The 23,039-nt window shown below is 33.7% G+C and overlaps 1 long non-coding RNA gene across 1 annotated transcript; it reads right to left on the reverse strand.

The window, feature by feature from the left end:
• Window positions 1–1,626: 1,626 nt before the first annotated feature.
• On the reverse strand, window positions 1,627–16,742 carry LOC106100199. Its single transcript, XR_001225429.1, has 5 exons — window positions 16,030–16,742; window positions 3,894–3,933; window positions 3,400–3,518; window positions 2,830–2,915; window positions 1,627–1,884 (listed from the first exon to the last, which is right to left on the reverse strand). It is a non-coding gene; the product is annotated as an uncharacterized LOC106100199 (long non-coding RNA).
• Between the last annotated feature and the right edge of the window lie 6,297 nt (window positions 16,743–23,039).

The following is a 23,039-nucleotide window of genomic DNA, read 5'->3' on the forward strand; positions in this document are numbered from 1 at the left end:
AACTACAACACTCACTTGTTAAGGGATCACTAAGCTGTATACAAATAACTCTGAGTACGGAAGTAAATAGAGGTCCTTTATTCACTTGGTTCATAAATAATAAATTTTGATCCATACATAGATAATAAGTTGGTATTAATGTAATTGTTTTTACTTTAAATAAAACGGTTTTAAAAGATTTATTTTCCTTAAAAGCTAGGAAAGTTTTTCATAGAACAATATAGGTGGGAGTTTGTCGGGACGGTCGCAAGATGGCGCTCGCAAAAAGCGCAAAGTAACAGATGATCCTCATTTAAATATCTGCGAGGGACATTGGGGAGGCGTTTAGAACTTTACTCTGCAAATACACGGCATGTTTTTCATTTTTTAAATTAAAAGTTACATCTTAAAGTTTCTTTCATTCTATTTTTACCTTTACGGAATTTTACTGACTTCCAATAATTATAGTGTAAGGTTATGCCATTTCCTTTTAATTATGAAAAAAAAAATACATTAACTAATCCTGTTAATTTTATGTTAAAGCTACTTGTATCCAAACATTTACATAGAAAGCAATACTAAGCATACCTTGGAAGTCGGCAAATGAATATCGCAAACGAAAAATCGTCAATTGTTTTTGAATAAAATAATTACACAACCTCGTGTTTAGGGTTTAATAAAAGTATTTATTAAAATAAAAAAAGAAAATGAAAAAACATACAGTGTGTTTAAAATGAGATGCAGGTCGGAGTCAATATCGTGAGATCAAAGTGCGCCGGGCTTTCAGCGCCGCTACTGTCCCTTACCACGTCATTGACACGTTCTAACTATTAATAAAACTTCACCAATATATTTTAATGTAACTAGAAGTAACAATATATCTAAATATAAAAATATGAGTTTAATAGACAGTGTTATGTTCTAGCTGTTCCCGTGCGACTTCATCCGCATGAAATTATGAAAAAATTATTTTATTATTTATATTTGTCAAATTATTAATTGCAAAGGTCAAAATGACATGACATGATGACAAACTTGCTTCCTTGATGTTGGCAGCAACTTATGATCTCTTTCCCACATTAGGGTTTTTATCCAAAATATTTACTCCCTTAGTTTAATGGCGTTAAAATATATAGCCTAAAGCGTGACGCAAGTATAGGGCTTTATGTTAAAAAAGAGTTATTCAAAAATATTTTGTAATTGCTGACATCTTAGGCAGCAAAGTGTGTGTTTACGCTTTATTATAATAGTATAGTATAGATACAATGTTTTATTTCAAAAGGAAAAGAAAATTATAGTTACTTTTACTACCACATAGGGTTTAATGGTTATTTGAACTGCGATTGTTTAAATAACCAGTATCGATTTTTCTAAAAGCTATTCTCAGGGATGTATTAAATCACTTTTAACGGGATAGGTAAAGACCAATAAACAATATATAGCTACCCTACTAGATTTAAAAGAATCCCCACAACAAAATCACTAAAAAAACCATAGATGACTTGAAAGGTATAAAGATTTTATATCGACAAGTTTCCATCAAAAGTTTTCGTCATCAATTAATAAACTATTCTGCATAGTTTGCTTCCTTATCTTTAGCTACGTTAAGTAGAATTAAGTTAGGATTAAGTAAATAAAACACATTTATTAATTCAAAAAGTAATGTAATAAGTTCATTAAAACTTAACTTATCCATGTCTAAAAAGTACAAATAAAATATGTTAAAAACATCTGTACTACTGACTGGTTAACAAAAACATAAAACTTATTTGGCACGTGTACTCGTCACTTAGTGGATTTTAATTCATTATCGCTATATAAGACTAAAATAAGTAATGGAAAAGCTTATGGTGTTATACTACATAATCTACTTTTATTTTTTAACTCTATGTCCTTTTGGATAATCTGAAACAAAGTAATTATTACATTAATGCATGAAATGATAAATTTTGTACCTTCGATCATAAACTATACTATTATAATAAAGCGTAAACACACACTTCTTTGTTGCCTAAGATGTCAGCAATTACAGCATATTTTTGAATAATTCTTTTTTAAATAAAAAGCCTTACACTTACGTCACGCTTTAGGTTATATATTTTTACGCCATTAAAATTAGGGGGTAAATATTTGGATAAAATCCCTAAAGTGGGAAAGAGACCATAAGTTGCTGCCAACATCAAGGAAGCAAGATTGCCAAGTTTTGTGATGTCATATCATTTCGACATTTGCAATTGACAATTTGACACATGTAAACAATAAAATAATGCTGATGAAATCGCACGGGAACAGCTAGTTTTTAATAAAATTAAATTTTATTTATGTACAAAGCAAATGTCGATAAGCAGTATTAATTTGTAAATTATCCAAAGTACGACATACGTGTCGTGTGTAGGTAAAACTTTGACTGAACAGTCCGACTTTTTAGTAAAATCTGCAGGTCAGAACTGAGAATAATTAGCTGGCTTAACTGATGTAATATATATTTTTTATAACATAAGGTGCCATCGAGCAAGCGGTCACCTGAATTACTGAATCCATCGAAATGGAAAGCGACCGCTGCACGTAAACAACCGCAATTGCAGATGCGTTGCCTACCCTTAATTGACGGAGGACGAGACGCACATAAAGACGACACTTCGTATCCATTCATCTTAAGAAAAGGGTAAAAAGGGAAAGGGACTAAAATTAGGCCTCCTGCAACACATTCATCAGACGAAACGCGGAATTGCATCTACTTCACGCCTGTTTTCTGTGTGGTCGTGATATTGCACCGGGCGAGCCGGCCAATTCGTGCGAAGATGTTAAAGCGTCTACCACTGTTATATATTAATTATCACATTAACTTACCTTATTAAGACTAAACTTGCGTATAAGTTGCTCGATACAACAGGCCTATTGTTACGTGCAACCATCGTGTTTTACTGTCCGGTACACTGGAATGTGGAAATTTTATATTAATACAAAAATTAGAACTATTTTGGTATAAAAATTGGTAATAAACGATATCATAGATTGAACAATCCTTTGTCATGTTTGCATAAAGTGGTAAACGAAAGTTATTGTAAATAGCATGTTTTTATATTAAAAAGGTATTAAACGCTGATGCAGGTCCATGTTGCTTAAAGACATCTCCAACATGCACACTCCGTTACAACTGTGTTTTGTTTTTTTTTATCGAACAGCAAAGAAGATAAAGTTTTTAAGGAATTCCTATTAAGTTTTATTGTCTGCTACGTCCTGTTTACCTCGTAGCCAATTCTTCTCTAATAGAAACGAATGGTGAAAGAATTGAAATCAGCCCAGTAGTAAAAATACAAACTCTCCTCTTTATAATATTAGTATAGATGTGTGCAAGAATTAAGTCAGAAATTGGGATATTCTAGGATGGGAGGTCTTCAAAGAGCGATTGGACAGTACCTTAACAACAGTGGTCATAGCAGGGCGCGGTGACTGCGTGCGGCTCGCGGGGAGCGGTGGCAGTGGCGCTGCGGGCTCCGGCGGTGCTACCACTGGGCCCTGCCGCCGGGCACTCGGGACTGACAAGACACATAGCTTAAATTTCTAAAATTAAGACTCACTGACGGTATTTTTACAATACTTTGGGGGGAAATCTAATGATATCTAATTCAAAATACATCAAGCTTCGCTTGAACGCCTCTGTAATGTTTTTGAAATAGTTAAAATGGTAAGTTAAAACTTAGATGAATCAATCGTCTTCTAATTTAGCGAAAGGAAAAATGAGTAACTTTTAGTGAAAGGTTTCTGATCCAATAATGTTGAAAAAATTCAAAAGGAGGTAGATGAAGATTATGGATGTCTATCAAAAGCTGGCAAATTTTTCCCTTTTACTGCATTATTTAACCATATTATGTTATGCTTAAAGATTAAAAAGTAAATAAAGTAATACTTACAGCCCGGCGGCAGAGCCTCGTAGGCTCAGAAACTGAGTCACTGTGAAAAAAAAATTGATTTCATTAACATTTCAATAGGAGAATTATTTCAATCAAGTTCCTATATCGATATATTACTTCACTTTATTTGAAATAAGATTAATAAACGTTTGCAATAAATAACGTAAAAAGTAACCAAAAGCACAAAAAATAATTGAAAAATTACATCTACCTACACCATCACGACATGGCAATATTTGAACTATCTTAATTTATACACTTATTACTTTTAATATATTTATGCTACACTAGCTTTCGCCCGCGACTCCATCCGCGTGGAATAAAAAAAAACAAAAGTGAGTAGCCTATGTGTTCTTCAAGACTATCCTCTACACCTATACCAAATTTCATCGAAATCCGTCCAACAGTTTAGGATACAAACTCTAACAAACATCCATCCATCCATCTAAACTTTCGCATTTATAATATTAGTATGATTACTTTTAAACTATCAAGTAATTTAATATATCTATGCTTCATTTATCAAGCGTTGAAGGTAGGTAACACATTAATTAGTGCGTCAAAGCGCGTGACTACACAAATGCCTTAAGAAAACGTAAATAAGATAATTAGTTAAGAATATTCACAATAAAATGGATCAACCAAATAAAATAAGAACAAATATTAAGAAAATAGATGGTATTAAAATGTAATACTCACGCGTGCACACTCTCTGCCGAAAGCATGCGACGCGTGCGATTCTGCGAATATATACCCAGTCAAGAGACAATTAATATGCAGATGGACGTAACGTAAAAATCTCAGAATGTTTTAGTCACAAAATTATTCCTGTTTTTTTTTGTTGTTTATCAATGCTTTTGTTTTTTTAAATTTATGTAAGTGTGAATGTATCACTAGCTGCTCACCACTTCATCTGTGTATAATTGAAAAAAAAATTAATAAAAACAAAGCCTGTTCTCACTGATAATGTAGCTTTTTAATAGGGAAAGAATTTTTGGAATAGCTTCAGTTGTTTTCGACTTATTCCAATACATAAGATAAGATAAGATAAGCCTTTATTCTCTGACAATTTTTTTTACATAGATTTAACTACTATTCCAATACATACAAAAATACAAATCTTTCTCTTTATATTATTAATATTATAGATAAGATGTGATATAAATTACTTGATTTTATAAAGATACGTTTTAATAATTTGGCAGTGATCGCAAACTTTTTTTTGTGTTAAACATAATATTTGCCTGTAATCATTGCAGCTTTTTTAACAGTGGTAGTGCCCGCTTTAACATCTTCGCACGGATGGGCCGGCTCGTCCGGTGTAATACCACGACCACACAGAGGACAGGCGTGAAGTGGAAGCAATTCCGCGTTTCGTCTGATGAGTGTGGTGCCGGAGGCCTAACTTTAGTCCCTTTTCCTTTCCACCCTTTTCTTAAGGGGAAAGGATGGGAGGGAAAAGTGGATTTGACGGTGGAGGAGACGCATAGGAAGGGGAAATGTCCTCTTTATGTGCGTCTCCTCCTTCGTCAATTAGGGTAGGCAACGCATCTGCAACTTCGGATGTTTATGGGCAGCGGTCGCTTTCCATTTCGGTGGATTTAGGTGGCCGCTTGCTCGTTTGTCACCTCGTGTTATAAAAAAAAAAAAAAGCTATTTCGACATTCAACAGTAAATTTTCAGTTAAGTTATTTTTCAAATTAATCATAAAAGATATGTCAGGCAGGAAGTGCATAGAAGCGTCTAGAATTTACGTTTATACCTTCCTAAAATATTTTTTTCTAACAGAGATTTTTATCACTGTACCTACTTTAATTTGAATATGAATACCACAGATAGATGTTTAAATTTTTTTTATAATTTCTCTACACATTTCTTCTGACATCTCAATATTATCTTAGTGCCTTAATATTATGTTATGTTGTTATCCATATTGATTTGATCTTACTAAAATGATAAAATTCTTTGTTAGCTTTATTCGATGACTTTTTAAAAACTTAATTATGGCAGGATAAGTATGTTATCTCGCTAATCTCACTAATATTATAAATGCGAAAGTTTAGACGGATGGATGGATGTTTGTTAGAGTTTGTAGACTAAACGGCTGAATGGATCTCGATGAAATTTGGTGTAGATGTAGAGGATACTCTGGAAGAACACGTAGGCTACTCACTTTTGTTTTTTTTTTAATACCACGCGGACGGAGTCACAGGCGAAAGCTAGTCTAAAATAAAAAATACATTAAATCGGGTAAAGATTAATTTTTAACCTTAATTGAATAGCTTAAGTTTAAATTAGAACAAAATTCTATGTAACTCATCTATAACATTGGCCTACCCAACAGACAAATCATTACTTTTATAACCACGTAAATAAATAGATAAATGATAAAAAAGAAATAGAATTGCTAACTCCCCTCGTGGAGACGGTTAGTGCCAATAAACTTACACCCAACGTATAAAAACTTGAGAGTCCTCCATACCAACCTACGCAGACCCACTGTAACATAGTGCGCCATCTTGCGGCATGGCTACCTCGATAAATTCAATAAGCCTGGCATCCCACTGGAATGTCCACCCACCACCCGTTGGAAAAATATTATATAACCAGCGGAAAATTTCCAAATGGGCGGTACTACTGGGCGTGTTTAAACCACGCCTTCCGGAGTGTGAGGGAGGGGTTTGGCCAGTTTTATGTGGGGACATAAATCGCTTCTAAGAACGTTCTCCGGTCAGTAAATCGTTGTGATGTCCACTTCAATTAAGTGCCATATCTTAGCAAACGTAACATATCTACTTTATACCTAAGTATAAACCTGACTTGAAGCGTTTCTTTACTTTATTAAATCTATAACTTCAAATTCATTTTCAACATATAAATTTTTAACGTTAAAAATAATAAAACCGAAACAATTAATACGTATAATGGCATCACGTATTGATGTACTGAACTATTATGAATTTATAGTAAAAATAGGCTTACGATTTTATTAAGGGATTAATCCAAATGGGTTAAAATCTTAAATGAGATTTTTTCTTCGAACATAATCCGAATTATATTAACTAGCATTCCATGCAACACTAATTAAAAATCAAAATAAATCCTGAGTAAAAATGTTAACATAAATGCATTTTTTTCTATAAGGGTTTTTTTTCAAAAACCCATCCAGGCATTCCTAAAACAACACAAAACTTGACAAACTGATCTATCTTGCAGAATCAAACAAACATTTTTTTGCATCTTTCATCTGTTTTTAGAGGAATTTCTTTATAGAAAAAAAAAGAATCACCTGTAATTTGAAACTATAAGTAATCATTTCTAATTAGGTTTTTAGGTACTAGATATTGCAACTACCTCACTGAGCATTCTAAATATCCAATGTCCATAAGAAGTGTTTTGTAATTACGCTCTGGAAGTAAACGTCCACATTTTATAGATTACTGAACTAATTCTTATATGGTAATATCTAATGAGATTGATTTACGACGACATTAATTGAAACGACGAAAAACAATTAATTGGTAGATTTCTTGCACGTACGTAACTGTGTTAAGTAGTTTAGTTTTTAAGGTTTTTTTTTATAACATAAGGTGGCATACGAGCGAGCGGCCACCTGAATTCACCGAAATGGAAACATCCGCAATTGCAGATGCGGTGCCTAACCTTAATTGACAGAGGAGACGCACATAAAGAGGATATTTCCCCTTCCTTTGCGTGTCCTCCACCGTCAAATCCAATTTATCTTCCCATCCTTTCCTCTGAAAAACGGATGGCAAAGGAAAGAGACTAAAATTAGGCTTTTTTTCTTATATTATCGTATTTGTATGATTTGTTGCAATCGATGAAGGACGGCTACGTTTAGCTGTGGAGGACCTAAGGCTGATAATTATGATGATGATGATGATGATGGTGATAATAATGATGCTGATTGAAGATACAAATTGTATTTTTATTCTTAACAATCGTATAAATATATGTGAAAGAAGGCCTACGAAGTAATTTTCCGTGAAAACTAAGTATTTTTTATCGTGTCCTTAAATCCTGATATTATATTTTAATAATGGTAACGTATTGAATTATAATATAACTATTTAGTGATAATTAAGCAAATATATAAAAACGGACATTAAAAATCTATTGCCAAGGTAACTCTAGCGTTGAAAATATAAAACAATAGCTTTCGGAACGACTTCGTCCGCGTGGAATTAAAAAAAACAAAAGTGAGTAGCCTATGTGTTCTTCCAGGCTATCCTCTACATCTATACCAAATTTCATCGAAATCCGTTCAGCAGTTTAGGCTACAAACTCTAACAAACATCCATCCATCTAAACTTTCACATTCATAATTTTAGGTAGATAAAACTCAATTCCGAATTCAAATTTTTAAGAGCTTTAGCAACTAATCTTATTCAAGTTAAACAAATAAAAATAATGAAAACCAACTGAACGTAAAATTAATTAGTTACCGAGTGAGAGAAGCACCGCTAACCAGAAACGGGGCCCAAACAAATGCTAATTCTTTTACAACTAAACATTTTTTCGGTGCCATTATCAATAGATGTACACTTCAGGCCAATTTAAATATCCTCAAAAAATTGTGGGAAAATATTAATTTAATTTGACTGTAAATATTAATTTCATCTTTTTAATAAAAAAGGATTGTGAAATCATGTAACATTTTTTAAATGTTTATTAAACACTGTCCTAATCCTAAATTCGACGGAGATTTGTGTAGTAAAAAATATTATACGTCGCCAACACACTAAAATTAAAATCTTACGTATTTTTCTTTAAACTAGTTCAGTAGATTTTTAAAGTTGGTAGTGTAGTATTATAATAATTTTACGATGCAATACATTTCAAATATAAATTAAAAAAATGTGTCTATATCTAATATGCGATTTGTTTTTCAGTTATTTTGCTCTTAAGTGTACTTCATTTGTCCTACTAGCCTCTCGCATCTGGCGGTACATAAACTTTGGGACAAAAAACACAATACAAAAAAGAGGAAATACAGGAAACGAGGAAAAGGGACTCCGGTCCGTCCCTCCCGAGCGCTGTTCATTGTTTCCTACGGAGGACATATTTTATTTACTAAGTGGCTACTTTGAATAAAAACGCTGTTTCCTGAGGCCCGTACCGTTAAAAAGTACAAAATGCTAAAGTAGCGCAAATGTCTGCTAGATTTATGCCCTTTATCTCTGAGATAGCGTATCTCTTTACAGAATTTACTCGCAACAAATTGTTCTCGGTTCGTTTTTGTTATAAATTCGTTTCATGGCATTGTATTGTAATAAGTGGTGTGGATTCTGATATAATATAAACAATAGCATCTTCATGAATGTAAACCATGAGTAAATAAAATGTATTCTTAAGGCTAGTTTATTTCTATTCGTTTTTTTCTGTTTAAATATAACTAAACTAGCTTTTGCCAGCGACTCTGTCCGCGCGGAATAAAAAAAAAACAAAAGCAAGTAGCTTATGTGATCTTCCAGACTATCCTCTACATCTACGCCAAATTTCATTGAGATTCCTTCAGCCGTTTAGGCTACAAACTCTAACAAACATCCATCTATCCATCCATCCATCTAAACTTTCGCATTTATAATATTAGTAGGATATGTCCATTAAAATCATAGGTTCTCTACTAAGTTTGTTGAGTTGACAGACTTTAGGTCCAAGTTAGAATTATTGGATCATGGAGTATAGAATATTAGGCATATGTACAGCCATGGTCTTCGTCTATGCAAAAACGTTCGAGGTTTCGAAATTTATAATCTTACTAATATTATAAATGCGAAAGTTAGATGGATGAATGTTTATTGGAGTTTGTACTCTAAACTGCTAAACAGAACTCGATGAAATGTGGCATAGAGGCTAGTCTGAAACAACGCATAAGCTAGCTCCTCTTGTTTTTAAGTTCTATGCGGAAGGAAGGAGTCGCGATCGAAAGCTAGTACATTATAAATCTGCAGCAATTAATTTACTAGTGGAAAGATCTATGTATAATTTTAGAGAACACTTACTTCTACCTTCTATTAAAATGTATAAATCCAAATTTAATCTACAATCATAATAATTTTCAAGAAGATTAATTCATCACCATTTACGTAATGTCTGCACAACGCCTGTTCCGGCTGGTAATATTTGGAATTGGCCGGTGAAGGGTCAGGTATGGGATGCGATCCGCGGTGTTATTATGGTGCCTCACCGCTACCGACGGCCGCGGAGCGAGATCACGATCTGTTAGCACGTTGTGGTACAAGTTAAGAGCTGAAGCAACGCCGATTGAATGATAAATTATCGTTTAAAAAACTTCAAACACTGGAAATATATATCTACGTGTTTGTAGGGGTGCTGAAATTGTTTTCAAATATCACTTTACAGCAGGCCGGCATTTATTAATATATGAGGACTGTATCATTAGTGATCGGAGCAGCTGCTGTGATTGTCTCTTAAGCCCGCAAAAAGGTCAAAGGGTGTATAATTTTATGTAAAAACGCCGACCGTAATCACAAGTATCCTTAAATTATTACTTTCTACTAAAAACGTAGTTAGTGACTGGGTTGTCAGTTGTTATAACGATAATATAAAAGCTGCATAGTTAATAAAAGAAAACGACATAGTACACTAGAATACATTTTTCATAGTTTCAGTAACGTATTTCAACCTTTTATAAGGTTTTTAGAATATTCGGAGTCTAAATGTAAGTTAGTTTATGGTTTACACCATCACCTAGAGCTCCCGATAATCTTTCGCTGAGCAAACAAACTCGCGCTGACGATGCGCACGAGTTTTGCAAACAATCGATCTTAATACAGCATGATATAAATTGTTAAAGTATTTTTTTCATTATTTTTTGCATATTTATTTCCCTTTTAATGTAAAATATGTGTTCAAAATAAGTTGTTATACCCCTTTCTTTCAGGTTTAATAGTTTGATAAAAGCCATATATCAACGCCATAAACCAAGTAATAATAGAAGTATTTTACTAATAATTGAGTACGTTTTTTGTATGACAGTTGAGCGTCTATCATTTCATTACGTTTTAATTTTAATGAATTGATATGAAATGCAATAAATCTGTTTATTATACTAACATGGTGTCGGTGAATTATTATTGCGATATTCATGCAGTTTATGATCGTTAAAATAGTAAGTAATTGTTCATTACATGTTTCTATGACTAATGTATATGCGTGTTTAATTTTCTATTGCTTTATACTTCTGTATTGCTACTTCTTGTCATAGATTAGACAAACATTGATGTTTAGCTAAGTAAATTATAAACATGCTAACACACTAAAACGATCTGAATTTTATTCAGTTAATATTTGCAAAGTATAATAGTAAAATACGAAAGAGAAGCAGTACAAATAATTAAACTGGAATACATTTGTTTATCTTTGTAATTACAAGGGTCATTACTTATTTTTGTTATTTTATACGAGCTGTTGCCCGCGACTTCGTCCGCGTAGTATTAGAAAACATACAAACTATATAAATTACAAAAAGTTACGTATCCCTCAGGAACCGGACATTTCTCGGGGATGAAGCTTATCCCATGTGTACTCCAGACTTTGTTTTATATCTGTGCCAAATTTCAATAAGATATGTTGAACCGTTGCAGAATGATCGAGTAAACATTAAAAAACTAAATTAACGAATCCCACGGGAACCGTAACTATTCCCGGGAAAAAAAGTAGTCTATGTGTTCTTCCAGACTATGCTCTAAACCTGTGCCAAATTTCATAGAGATTTAGGCTACAAACGCTAACAAACATCCATCCATCCATCCAACTAAACTTTCGCAATTATAATATTAGTAAGATTAGTAAGATGTAAAGGGGATTAGCAATGTAAAAATCTTTTAATTTAATTTTTGATTGGCGTTATGATTTCATACTTCAATTAGCAAATCATAAATGTATGACTATCAATTTAAAAACACGCTATATATGTTGCACCGTGGGAGAGATGCAGCGTGGCTCGCCGTGGCTGGGCGCGGACGCCTCGGGCCAGGCCGGGTATTACGCGCCGCAGACGCCGCTCGTGATCTTACCTACACTACGTAAACTATACCATGTCACAATTCTACATATTAGGTGACAAAGACTATGCATTGAGAAAACTAAAGAGAAATCAGCGGTAAAACAAACGATGGACGTTATAACATAAAAATGATGGCTTCTATAAGTGTCGGCTGTAAAGTAGCGCGGTTGGATGATTGTCCAAGGCGGTGGACAGTAAAGGGCGCTACAGGTTTGCGAACATAGTATCAGGTAACCCTGGTATGGAAAAAAATGGGGCGCTGTAGACATCTCGCTCAAGGCGCTATTTTTGAACAACGTGCAATAGAATTTAGTGAGGACCAACATAGAACTCCTAAAAGTCTATTTCATGGAATTCATATTAATTGCTCTTGTCTATATAGTAAGTAAACTTGGTCAGCAAATGCAACACTTCCATCTCATCTCATCATGTAAATTTTATATGGAAACTGCATACCGTCTGACGCTTTTTGGAATGTCCATCAATGTTGTCACAATACCCCAACATTAAGTTCCAATCCGCGTATAAAGAATATATTTTCTAACAAATCGGTAAAAGAAAAATTACTTTCCAATTCATAGTTATACGTAGCATAACTTCTGCAACATTCATGCTTCACTTTATTAACCGTTGATTTTACATACAGGTTCGTTTCTAACTTTAACAGTTACTCAAGTTTTATTTTTTTCGTGCCATTTTAGTTTTGCATATTCATAATTACAAAACATTGCACATTACAACAGCATCGCAATCCAACTTTCTCAATGCATCAATTTCACGCTTAGTATATATGCAAAGGAGATTGGAAACGCCCACATAACATTACTTGTGTAATTACAAAACTAAAAAACGTAATCACTGAAATGTAACCAGAGGTATCTAAAGTGATCCATGAAGACCTGGTGGTTGGAAACTCGGGGGTGTAATATTTTATAGTGAAAAATCAAACAAAAAAACGGGACCCACCTGCAAGCATTACCTTTCGGATAAAAGAATTATCAAAATCGGTCCACTAGCGGCGGAGTTATGCCGTAACACACATAAAAAAGTAAATAAAAAAACATACAGACGGATTGAGTACCTCCTTCTTTTGGGAAGTCGGTCAAAAAAGGTGACAAATGACAAACGGTAATCTAAATCGCGACATTAGCAAAGCAACGCATTTGCAGATGCTTTGCTAACCTTTTGACGCAGAAAAGGGGAACCGACAGATAAAGGATGAAACATCCTTATACGACCATTTCGCGTCAAATCTACTTCTCTTTCCCATCCTCTCCTTGTAATAAAGGATGGAAAGGAAAGTAAAATTGGGCTACATGAACTACACTTTTGGGTTAGTAAGTTCAAAAGAATTGTAGAAACATCCATCGAAAACATTAAAATATTAAAACTACAAAAACATAAAAACGAATTTAGACCAAGTTTTTTCGTTCAATCATCCATCGTGTCTTTGGATAGAACAGTTTGGGTAAAATTTATCACGAAAGCATTGCTATATTGTACCGAAGTTCACGGTTACCCAAAAATTTAAATAAAATAATGTAAACAACGTATTTATAAGAAGAAAATTAATATTTGAATAATTTTACATACCGTTTATTAACTACACACTTTATAATTTAAATGGCAACATAAAGAAATGAAGAAAATCGCATTGTTACGCGTAAACAAAGGGTTTCATGGCACTTAATTTCACACATAAATCGTTATTTTTACCGACGGCGTTGTTGTTCATAAATTGCATTTGATTTATTTAATGTTCATTCTACAAGTTGCATTAAAAAGACTTTTTGTAACAAAAATGGCAATAAATCATTCAGCTAAAGTTTTTTTCTTTAAATTGAAAGTTACAGTTAAGTTCTAAGTTTAGATTACATGGTATAATTTTAAGTTATTAGGAAATATTAAATTATCACTTTTATGTTATTTATAGCTTATTTATTGGAGTACTTTGTAATTTTTTTATATTACTCGTTAAAACTAATAACAGTTAATTTTATTATTTCTCATCATTGTCAGCCATAGTTCTTCCACTGCTGAACGTAGGCCTCCCCCATTGATTGCCACAATGCCCGGTCCTGTGCCACCCGCATGCAGTGACTCGCGCAACCTTGACCAGGTCATCAGTCCATCTTGCGGGAGGATTACCTACGCTGTGACGACCTATCCCTACATCCATATAACTAGGAATCCTATAATAGTTAAGTCGCCAAGGCAACACTGATTGTAGTTATATTTAGTGTGCAATAAAGATATTTTCATTCTTAATTTTATTTCATTTCAAAGGTTAAAATGCTATAAAATATACACGTGCGATACGGCTTGAACGTTTGAAGGGTTCCGGAAAACATTTTGCACCTGTTTATAAGATTTAAAACATTAAGGTCTTAATAGGTATGTTAAAGATAAACGAAGGATTTAATAGGTATGTATGTAAACGCAAGACGTTAATCTTTTGATTCATACAAATTCTCGCAGGCGACTACATCCGCGTGGAATCAAAATAAAAGTAAGTAGCCTATGTGCTACTCCAGACTTTGTTTTATTTCTGCCAGATGTCACTAAGATATGTTGAACCATTGCAGTTACGGAGTAAATAAGAAAAAACAAATCAAGGTATCCCACGGGAACAGTTACTATTTTCGGGATCAAAAGTAGCCTATGTGTCCTTCCAGACTATTCTCTACATCTGAGCCAAATTTCATCGAGTTTTGTTTGGTCGTTTAGGCTACAAACTCTAACAAACTGTCCAATCCATATATAATCCACTTATCTAAACTTTTGTATTTACAATATTAGTCAGATGTACAAATTGTAAAAGATGCGTTCCTTTTTAGGCCTCTCTTGACTAATCCCTTTGTGTCTTAAGAATTGTTACCACTGGACAGACTTAACCTTTGGCGTTTCTGACTATAGTATTTTTTATGATTTATTTAATATATTTTACATCTAGTCTGAATCCCAGTTGCAACGAAAATAAATCCGAATTTTTACGTATGTATTAATTCAGAATCAACGCTCCGTACACCTGGGATTGGATAACCCATCGTGACCTGACATGGACTAACTGGTTTCCAATTCAGTCAGATAAACGTAAACATTTAAATTTGAATCTTAACCCGTTGTGATAAGGTTTGCGATTGGATGGTTGATGTAAAATTAAATTTGTCAAATATTGGAAGCTGACATATCCAAATTTAGGGTGGCGACGCACTAGAGCGGAAAATCACGTGTCAAGAGCGTATTCGCACCTCCGCAGCCAGTCGTCGCTGTGAAATGGGAATTTTTGAGCTGGAGTGCCCTGATGGTCGCGACAGATTTTTAATATGGACGTGGTAAGTTCCGATATCGTTTGTACACACTTCACAGTATTCTTCCAGTTCAAAATATGCTTATAAACAAGAAATGGTTTCATTAAATTATTGTAAAGGTAAAAGATAAGACTATATCGCATACGCATTACATGCGTAATCATTTTTTATGCATGTAAGTTATAAAAGCAAGAAGTGTTTATCTATAATTGTAATTACATGATGCCAAGTGTGTCTGGATTACTAAGACAAGAAAGAAATCGATGTAAAATCATGTAATTATGTTGATAAGCCTAATATAAATAAATAAAAAAATACTAAATAAAGTGTCAACATTTTGACTGTTTAAATTCATGTAACTAATGCCTTATATAAAACAAAAGGATTTATTCATTATATGAGGTTGAGCTTCTCTACTAGTATACCTATGTAGATCAACAAAAATTCTAAAGTAAATAGAAATAGTCTGTACAAAATAAAAGTAAATATTAAATAACATCAACAAACTCCTATTTCAACTAAATTAAAATTATAATTAAGTATACTTAATGTTGGTAAAGTGTATTTTTAATATTTAAAACGACGCGACAGCAAAAAAAAAAAACTTTAAAACATCAAAAGAAGGTCCGTCGCAATAAAAATGCTCTAATGTCTTGTAAAATCATTAATAAATTTCATGTAAAAATATTCAAAACAGGGCAGTTCACGCCGCCATATTATTTCGACAGTGTAAAGCGACACGCACGCCGCCTAGCGGTGGCACAATACTCACACGTTTGACAGCGACCGCAAGATGGCCGCTCCACTTCCCGCCATCGCAGTCGTCGACGAAGAACACGCTTCATTACACAGTAAACCATCGCAATGGCCACAATACTAACTTATTACCATAAATTAAAAACTCATTTACATATCCTCACTTGTACTTGCACTTGTAACAATAAAAGCTCAACTCAAGTCACAATAATAAACACAGATAACAATACACTAACACCATAGACAAAAAACACATAGGCAATAGACAACATATCACTAATTAGTTTGTAATTAGCATAACGGAGCTATGTCTCCATCGGCAGCGGCCCGTCGAATGAAAACCTCGACCATGTTGTTACTGAATTTTATACTCCATCCCAGCCAGCAGAGCCTCCAAGTTTGCCTCCTTCAAATTCGTTATGCATACAGCACCAAGGGCTGTTGAATACCGTTCGCGTTTATTTATGAACAGGCAAACTTCTGGTGGCTGGTGGGACGTACGAAACACGATATAGGCTCGCCTCCCCGGACGCCTCCGCAGCCGGCCGCTCGCCCCGACAATGCATGCGATCGCTGAAAAGGGCTTTTTATGTATTCAACTTCACAACTCTGTAGCTCATCTGCAAGTCGTATTATGGACCTAATTAACAAGTTAATATGGGCGATCCGGGGGTGCCGCGTCTGCGCACAGCCGCCGGAACATTTCAATTTTAATCCCGGACTGAAACCGTTTGATGCGCTGCCATGGGAATCAGTTTAGTTCAATATTTGATATCGTATTTATCTATTGGAAATCTTGAAAAAAAAAATTGTATTGCTATAAGAGGAGGTCTGGCAAGCGCGATTGCGACTTTGCAATGGTAAGGAGCGTTCAGAAATTCCGCCCCGCCCGACACCCCCCATCACAAAGTATAATGATATCGTCGCCGACGTTATTATGGAAGTTGTCATAAATATTTCATAGAGGAGGGCAGTAATGACCGAGTGACCGGCGATCGCCCGAGCGGCGGGCGGTCTTTACGTCATCAATATTATCTACCAAATCCGCGAGACGTTTTGCTCAAAATTTATTCGCTTCAACAACGAGAAACTCGATATATCAGCGAGCGCAAGAAGCGGCGATATCTGTCGAGTATCTTTGAAGTTGAAGCGACGATTTGATTGTACAAGTTTCCCTTTTGTAACGAGTATTTAACCTGCTGTATAATTCAATAGCAATTATTGTGATTACGTCCCCCTATAGGAGCATCTTCGTATCGAGAAAACAATCTGAGTATCGATATCTTTTTGTTGTTGCGAATTTAATTTTGTTTTAATTAACTGGATGCCTTTTGGCCACCACCAGATAAAAATGTAGCCAATTACAGTGGGGCTGTTAATAATTTTAATTTATGTCATAAGGTTTTACTTACGTATAATTTTTATATGATGTTTTGTAATGAAGTATAATATAGTAAATACAAATTCAACACAAAAAAATATTGCATTTAAAACACGTCTACTATTTACAAGTGTGTTACAAAAGTAGTAAAAACCAGCTTTTGCCCATGATATCTCCTGCGCAAAATAAAAAAGCAAGTAGCATATATGTTCTTTCACACAATGTTATAATCTGTAAACGAGATCGGTTAATCAGCTCTGGAAATAGATAGTAACAAACATCCATTCATCTAAATATTCGCATTTATAACAGTACAATTCAAAAAGATTTTCAAAATTTTCACTTTGGTTTTATAAAAGGGAAACTGTAAAAGCTTTAGTAAAAAACGTAAAAGTAATAAATGTAGACCTTATGTAACACTATAAATTATTACATAATTCTTAATAGTTACTAGTCTCGAGGAGATGCCGTGGAGGTAGGTAATTACCAAGTCCCGACTGGACACTACGTCCTTTGATCACGCTGCTTTGATCGTCTGCTAACAAACTATCGAGCAAACAGGACATTACAATAAGTTGGATGATTTAAATGTTTCTCATGTTTTAAATATTCGTAATAATGATGACATTTTATTGCAATCTTACCAATACATTTTGATTTTATTGTAATACAAATATAATTGTTTTATTAAAAAAAACTATAATAAATTAAAAAATAAACTTGAAAGTTGGTTGCTGCTATTAAAATACTTGATAAAACCATGGTTTTCTCTCCTTATGAAATAACATTTGTTTTTATAACGTTATTAACCATATGCAAGTGCCATGTCCACTTTGCTCCTAAGTACACGGCCGTTGAGACGCACCGATCTCCTTTGACAACTCGAAACTTGTTAGACTCCGTATTAAAATTCAAAAACGACTCCATGGAACTCTCCCGATTTCTGAAAACATTATTCAGAGGATTTGAATAATGATTTTGTTTAAGTCCCTGCTCACACCTCTCTTAATGTATGCGTGAAGATTATAGCGGAGGCGTCGCAAACTTCGTAATGTGATTTTTGGTCCGAGATAAATGGTTTTAAAGTTAATTTCGTGGACGTGAGAGTAACGTTTGAAATCTCTTCTTCCATTATTTTCCTACGTTGAGAAAAAAGAAACTTCATTCCCTACATATTTATATAATTAGCAATAGTTTTATGATTATCTGGATACTTAGTAGTGAGTTGGTTCGTCTGTCAAAAAGCAGTCGTTAATTGATCTCTCTTAGGTAGTTCTGTTATAAGAAATCTGTTTAAAAGTACTGTCTATTATTTTTGTGTCAAATTGTGTAAACAAGAATGATCATCGACAGTCGCCGCCATTTTGATATTTTCCTGCCATTTGGCAAGTTCGTTGTCGCGTGCATTGTCTGTATTCTGCAAGCGGCAAGTGATTCCTCTCAGTTTTAGTCATAAAAATGTTAATGTCGCAAAGCAAATAGCGTCTAATGTATGCGAGAGGGGAGCTGAATTAGACGGGACGTTGTTTGTGCACGTTTTTACATCTACAGATGAAGATAAAAGTTGCTAAATTGAATTGCCGACGGAATTGATTTTGTCTCTTAATTGAAGAGAAGTACGAAGAGCTTTATGTTTTACTAAATTTCGCCTGCGGCTTCCTTTGCACGGAATTAAAAAAACCTAAGTAAGCCATACTTTTAGATAAAGTTCTATATCTAAAGAGAATCCATGAAAATGTTCTGGAGACACGTTCTAACAAATATCCATACAAACTTTCTAATCTAACTGCCTTAAGAGTCGTCTTAGCATCATAAGATCAGGTCTTAATTGTTAACACGAACCTTAACTTAAGGTCGTCATTAGTGACAAATGACTGACTAAATGCAAAAGTAACGTTATATGTTTTTATAAGAGTTCTTCAAAGTCGTTATTGCATTGACAATTTCGGTATGAAAATGAGATAGTCATGTAAAAATACAGAAGAAACTTAATGATTAACTGTAGTAATTTAACCAATATATCATCAAGATAAATACTAACATATAAGAGGGAAAAATAAATAAAGTCGACCTTTATCAACCCTTGCGTTATCGGATAGGGAGGCAGGTGGTCTAAGACAAGGGCTCTCTATCCGATACCTTCCACATGATTGATGTAGAGGAAAAATGTTGCAGTTAAATCAAGCGCAACTAAGTTTCCCCAAGCCTACCTAAGTTATACTTTATACAGACATGTACGTTAGTGGTTAATCACTCAGTGAATCGATTAGTATATTTGGTAGACTGTTAACAATGAAATTATACGTAAAATACGCCAATGACGGTTGTAGAATCAACCTTACTTACTAATGTTATAAATGGGAATGTTTAGAAGGATAGATGGATATTTATTACTACAGTTTATCGGATCTCGATGAAATTTAGCACAGACGTAGATAGTCTGGAAGAACATAGGGTTCTTACTAAGTTTTTTTTTTAATTCTATAGGGACTGAGCATCGGGCAAAAGCTAGTCATTTATAATGTTTATTTATTTATTTTAAATTCTATCTTTATGTTATCTACTTATCTAGTTACTATATCTGTTTTGTTTGTTGGTAAGGTTTTTTTATAAAACAATTTAAACGCCACAATCGCTACTATTAAATGTCCTGCATAAATTTACAATAATTTTAAGTTGTGTTTGTGTATTAGAATATAAAACGGGGCGCGGAAATGATGGATTTCCGTCTGAAAATATTCGTAAATATTCAAATATGCGTCGCAGGCGGCGAGCACGAGCGGTGTTTTGTCCAACTGAGATTGTTAGGAATAATCTAGAAATATAAACATTTTATTATTGTATTTTGACCGCAGTTGACAATATAACACAGAAAATTAAAAAAAAATTTAGACAACGTAGTTAAATACAATATTAATAATGCTCCATAACTATCAATTAAACGTATTTTTATTCAGTTTTTAAATGATAAGGAAAAGTGAAAGAGTTAAAAATGTATTACGTAAATAATTAAAGAGTAAATTTTTAAATTGTGAAATTGTTGAAAATTAACATAATCTTAACGATTTCTTAATTATTACAATTCCAATAACATGTTACAATCGGAATCCAAGAGCATTCACTTTTTATATTTTGAATAAAGAAATTTCTCCGTCTTTTTTTTCCCCGCTCTTTAGAGCTTCAAAACAATGTTTTTGTAAAGCATCTGTGAGACACAGTTTCAGTTCATTTGGCCGCTAAAATGTATATAAAAAGTTAAGAAGCCTCCCCCTCTCGGCTCTTTAAGAAAAATTTGAATAAAACCTCCCATACCATGCAAAACTTACAACATACGTTTTCAAAGAAACTCATAATGATTTTTTGTTATTGAAGAATATTGTAGTTGTTAACATTCGCAAGTTAAACTTTTTATTTTAAATATTTTTCAAGTAGTGCTTAAGTGGGTGATCAAATCTTCTAGCTTTATTATAAGCAACCTACACCATAACATTGGAAATAAAGTTATGAAACACAAAGTTTTAGTTAGCATTGAACATCCGATTATAAAAATCAAGGAAAATTAATTATTAAAACAATTGAATCATCCGTGTATAGCTAGCTTTATCAAGTTTTGTGAATAATGCGGATGTTATGGGCGGAATATGCTTCATTTGGCGCGGAAAGTTCCGCGGAACGCGACCAAAACGTATTCATATTTTTTTCCGCCTCAACTGCTCGAGACGGGCATTTGAATAAACGAAACTGTTGCCACTTTGATTACTGTAATGGATGTATTACATTGGATATCTGTAAATAACTTACTCGGAACGGAAATGTATAACGTAGAATTGATATTGCGCGTCCCTTAGTCAAACTATTTAAACTATTTTATAGTCGAATTCAACAGAAATGACAAATAATGCTGTAATCACTGATTTATTGAAAACAAATGTTCATATCACATAGACAATAAATGATATTGTCAAATAATAAAAGGTGTAAATGTCTAGTTTCGTAAAAAAAAGTATGTGACTTGTTTTGACTGTTTTTGTTAAATGTTCACATTTAAGTCAGCAAGCAATAAATACATTATATGTCAAATAATGTAGCCTTTTATGTAATTCAAGAGACAAATTTAGTCATAAATATTCCCAGTTGAATATGTTAACAAAACATTTTTAGTGTAAAAATTTAAATACAGAACGAACGAGTTTTCAGTTCCACTATTGAGTCGGTACCTTCGCAAACATTTTTGCAATAAAATTCTCAATGGGAAATTCAGTATTTTCCAACGGAGCATATTTTGTGTAAAGCCGGCGAAAGGCGGCGAGTATTTATGCCAGACCAAACTTAATTTCGCCCTCGCCGAGACCGCAAAGAAAACTTACCTCAAAATTAATATTTCTTTCATTAAAATCTTGTAATATTTTCGCTGCTGCATGCATAAGTAATGTCTATGAATAAGTAAAGTGCAAAAACTCGAGCGGTCTCCGGTCTCGCGATCGAAGCAGGATATTGTTTCAATTTGATTTGGACGGCGTCTGCTTGTTTGTACCTCGTTGGCTTCTAATTGTGATTGTTTGAGTAAATCTTTGATTTAAAACTTTCTTGATTTAGTTTATGAAACGAGTTTGCAGTACTGATTTGATGATAAAGTTTTTAATTTCCTTAATATTTTTCTTTTACTGTCAGAGATTGTTTTTAGGTTATTTCATAAAATTTGGCGACCACTTTTTCTTCTTACCAAAATTGAGAGAAAAGAATAAACATCATTAATTTTTTTTGAAAAAGTTTAGTAAATCATACTCATATTAATATTATAAATGTGAAAGTTTAAATGGATGGATGTTTGTTACAGTTTGTAGCCTAAACTGCTGAACGGTTTTGATGAAATTTGGTATATATGTAGAGATAATATGGAAGAACACTTCGGCTACTCATTGGTTTTTTTTATATCACGCGAACGAAGTCGCGGGGAACAGCTAGTCTTTTATGAATTTGCGTTAATAACTTAATTTTAACTAGATGATTTCATTTTTCGTTACTTTACATCGTTGATTTGCTAAGTAAAAGACTAAGTATTACATTATTATGATTAGGGTTAGGTACACTATGAATGTGTATATGTCAGAGGGGACATGTCCCAATGCATGACACGTCGTCAGACTGATCCGTCTCGCCTTTGCCTTCGACATCATATTATAGACAGATTATTGACGTGTTATTGTTGGCTTTTCGGCTTTTAACTGATACTGACTTGAATATTAAAAAAAGCTGTAAATTTACCTGTTTTATAAATAATTGGACACAGAATTCATTATGATACATAACTGGCGATGTTCATTACCTATGTACACTGATATTATTTTGTTGACAAAATTACGAGCAGAACATACATAATTAAATGTAGAATATGAGATAACTTCAATAACAGTTAAAAAAATCTAAATGAATACTTAGGGTCCTTCAAGAAGCGAGGCCTTCTTAAAGGCCAGCAACGCATCTGCAGTTCCTCTCGTATTACGAAGGTCTATTTGCATCGATGATGACTTCGGTGTTCCGTTTCTCTTTTATCTGACACAAAATCACACATTTACTTTTTTTTTTAATTGAATAGAATGCATAGTCCAAATTGATTTAAGAAATTCATCTATTTAGGACAATTT

Source organism: Papilio polytes, unplaced genomic scaffold (genome assembly GCF_000836215.1).
Source record: "Papilio polytes unplaced genomic scaffold, Ppol_1.0 DF824069.1, whole genome shotgun sequence".
Taxonomy (NCBI): domain Eukaryota; kingdom Metazoa; phylum Arthropoda; class Insecta; order Lepidoptera; family Papilionidae; genus Papilio; species Papilio polytes.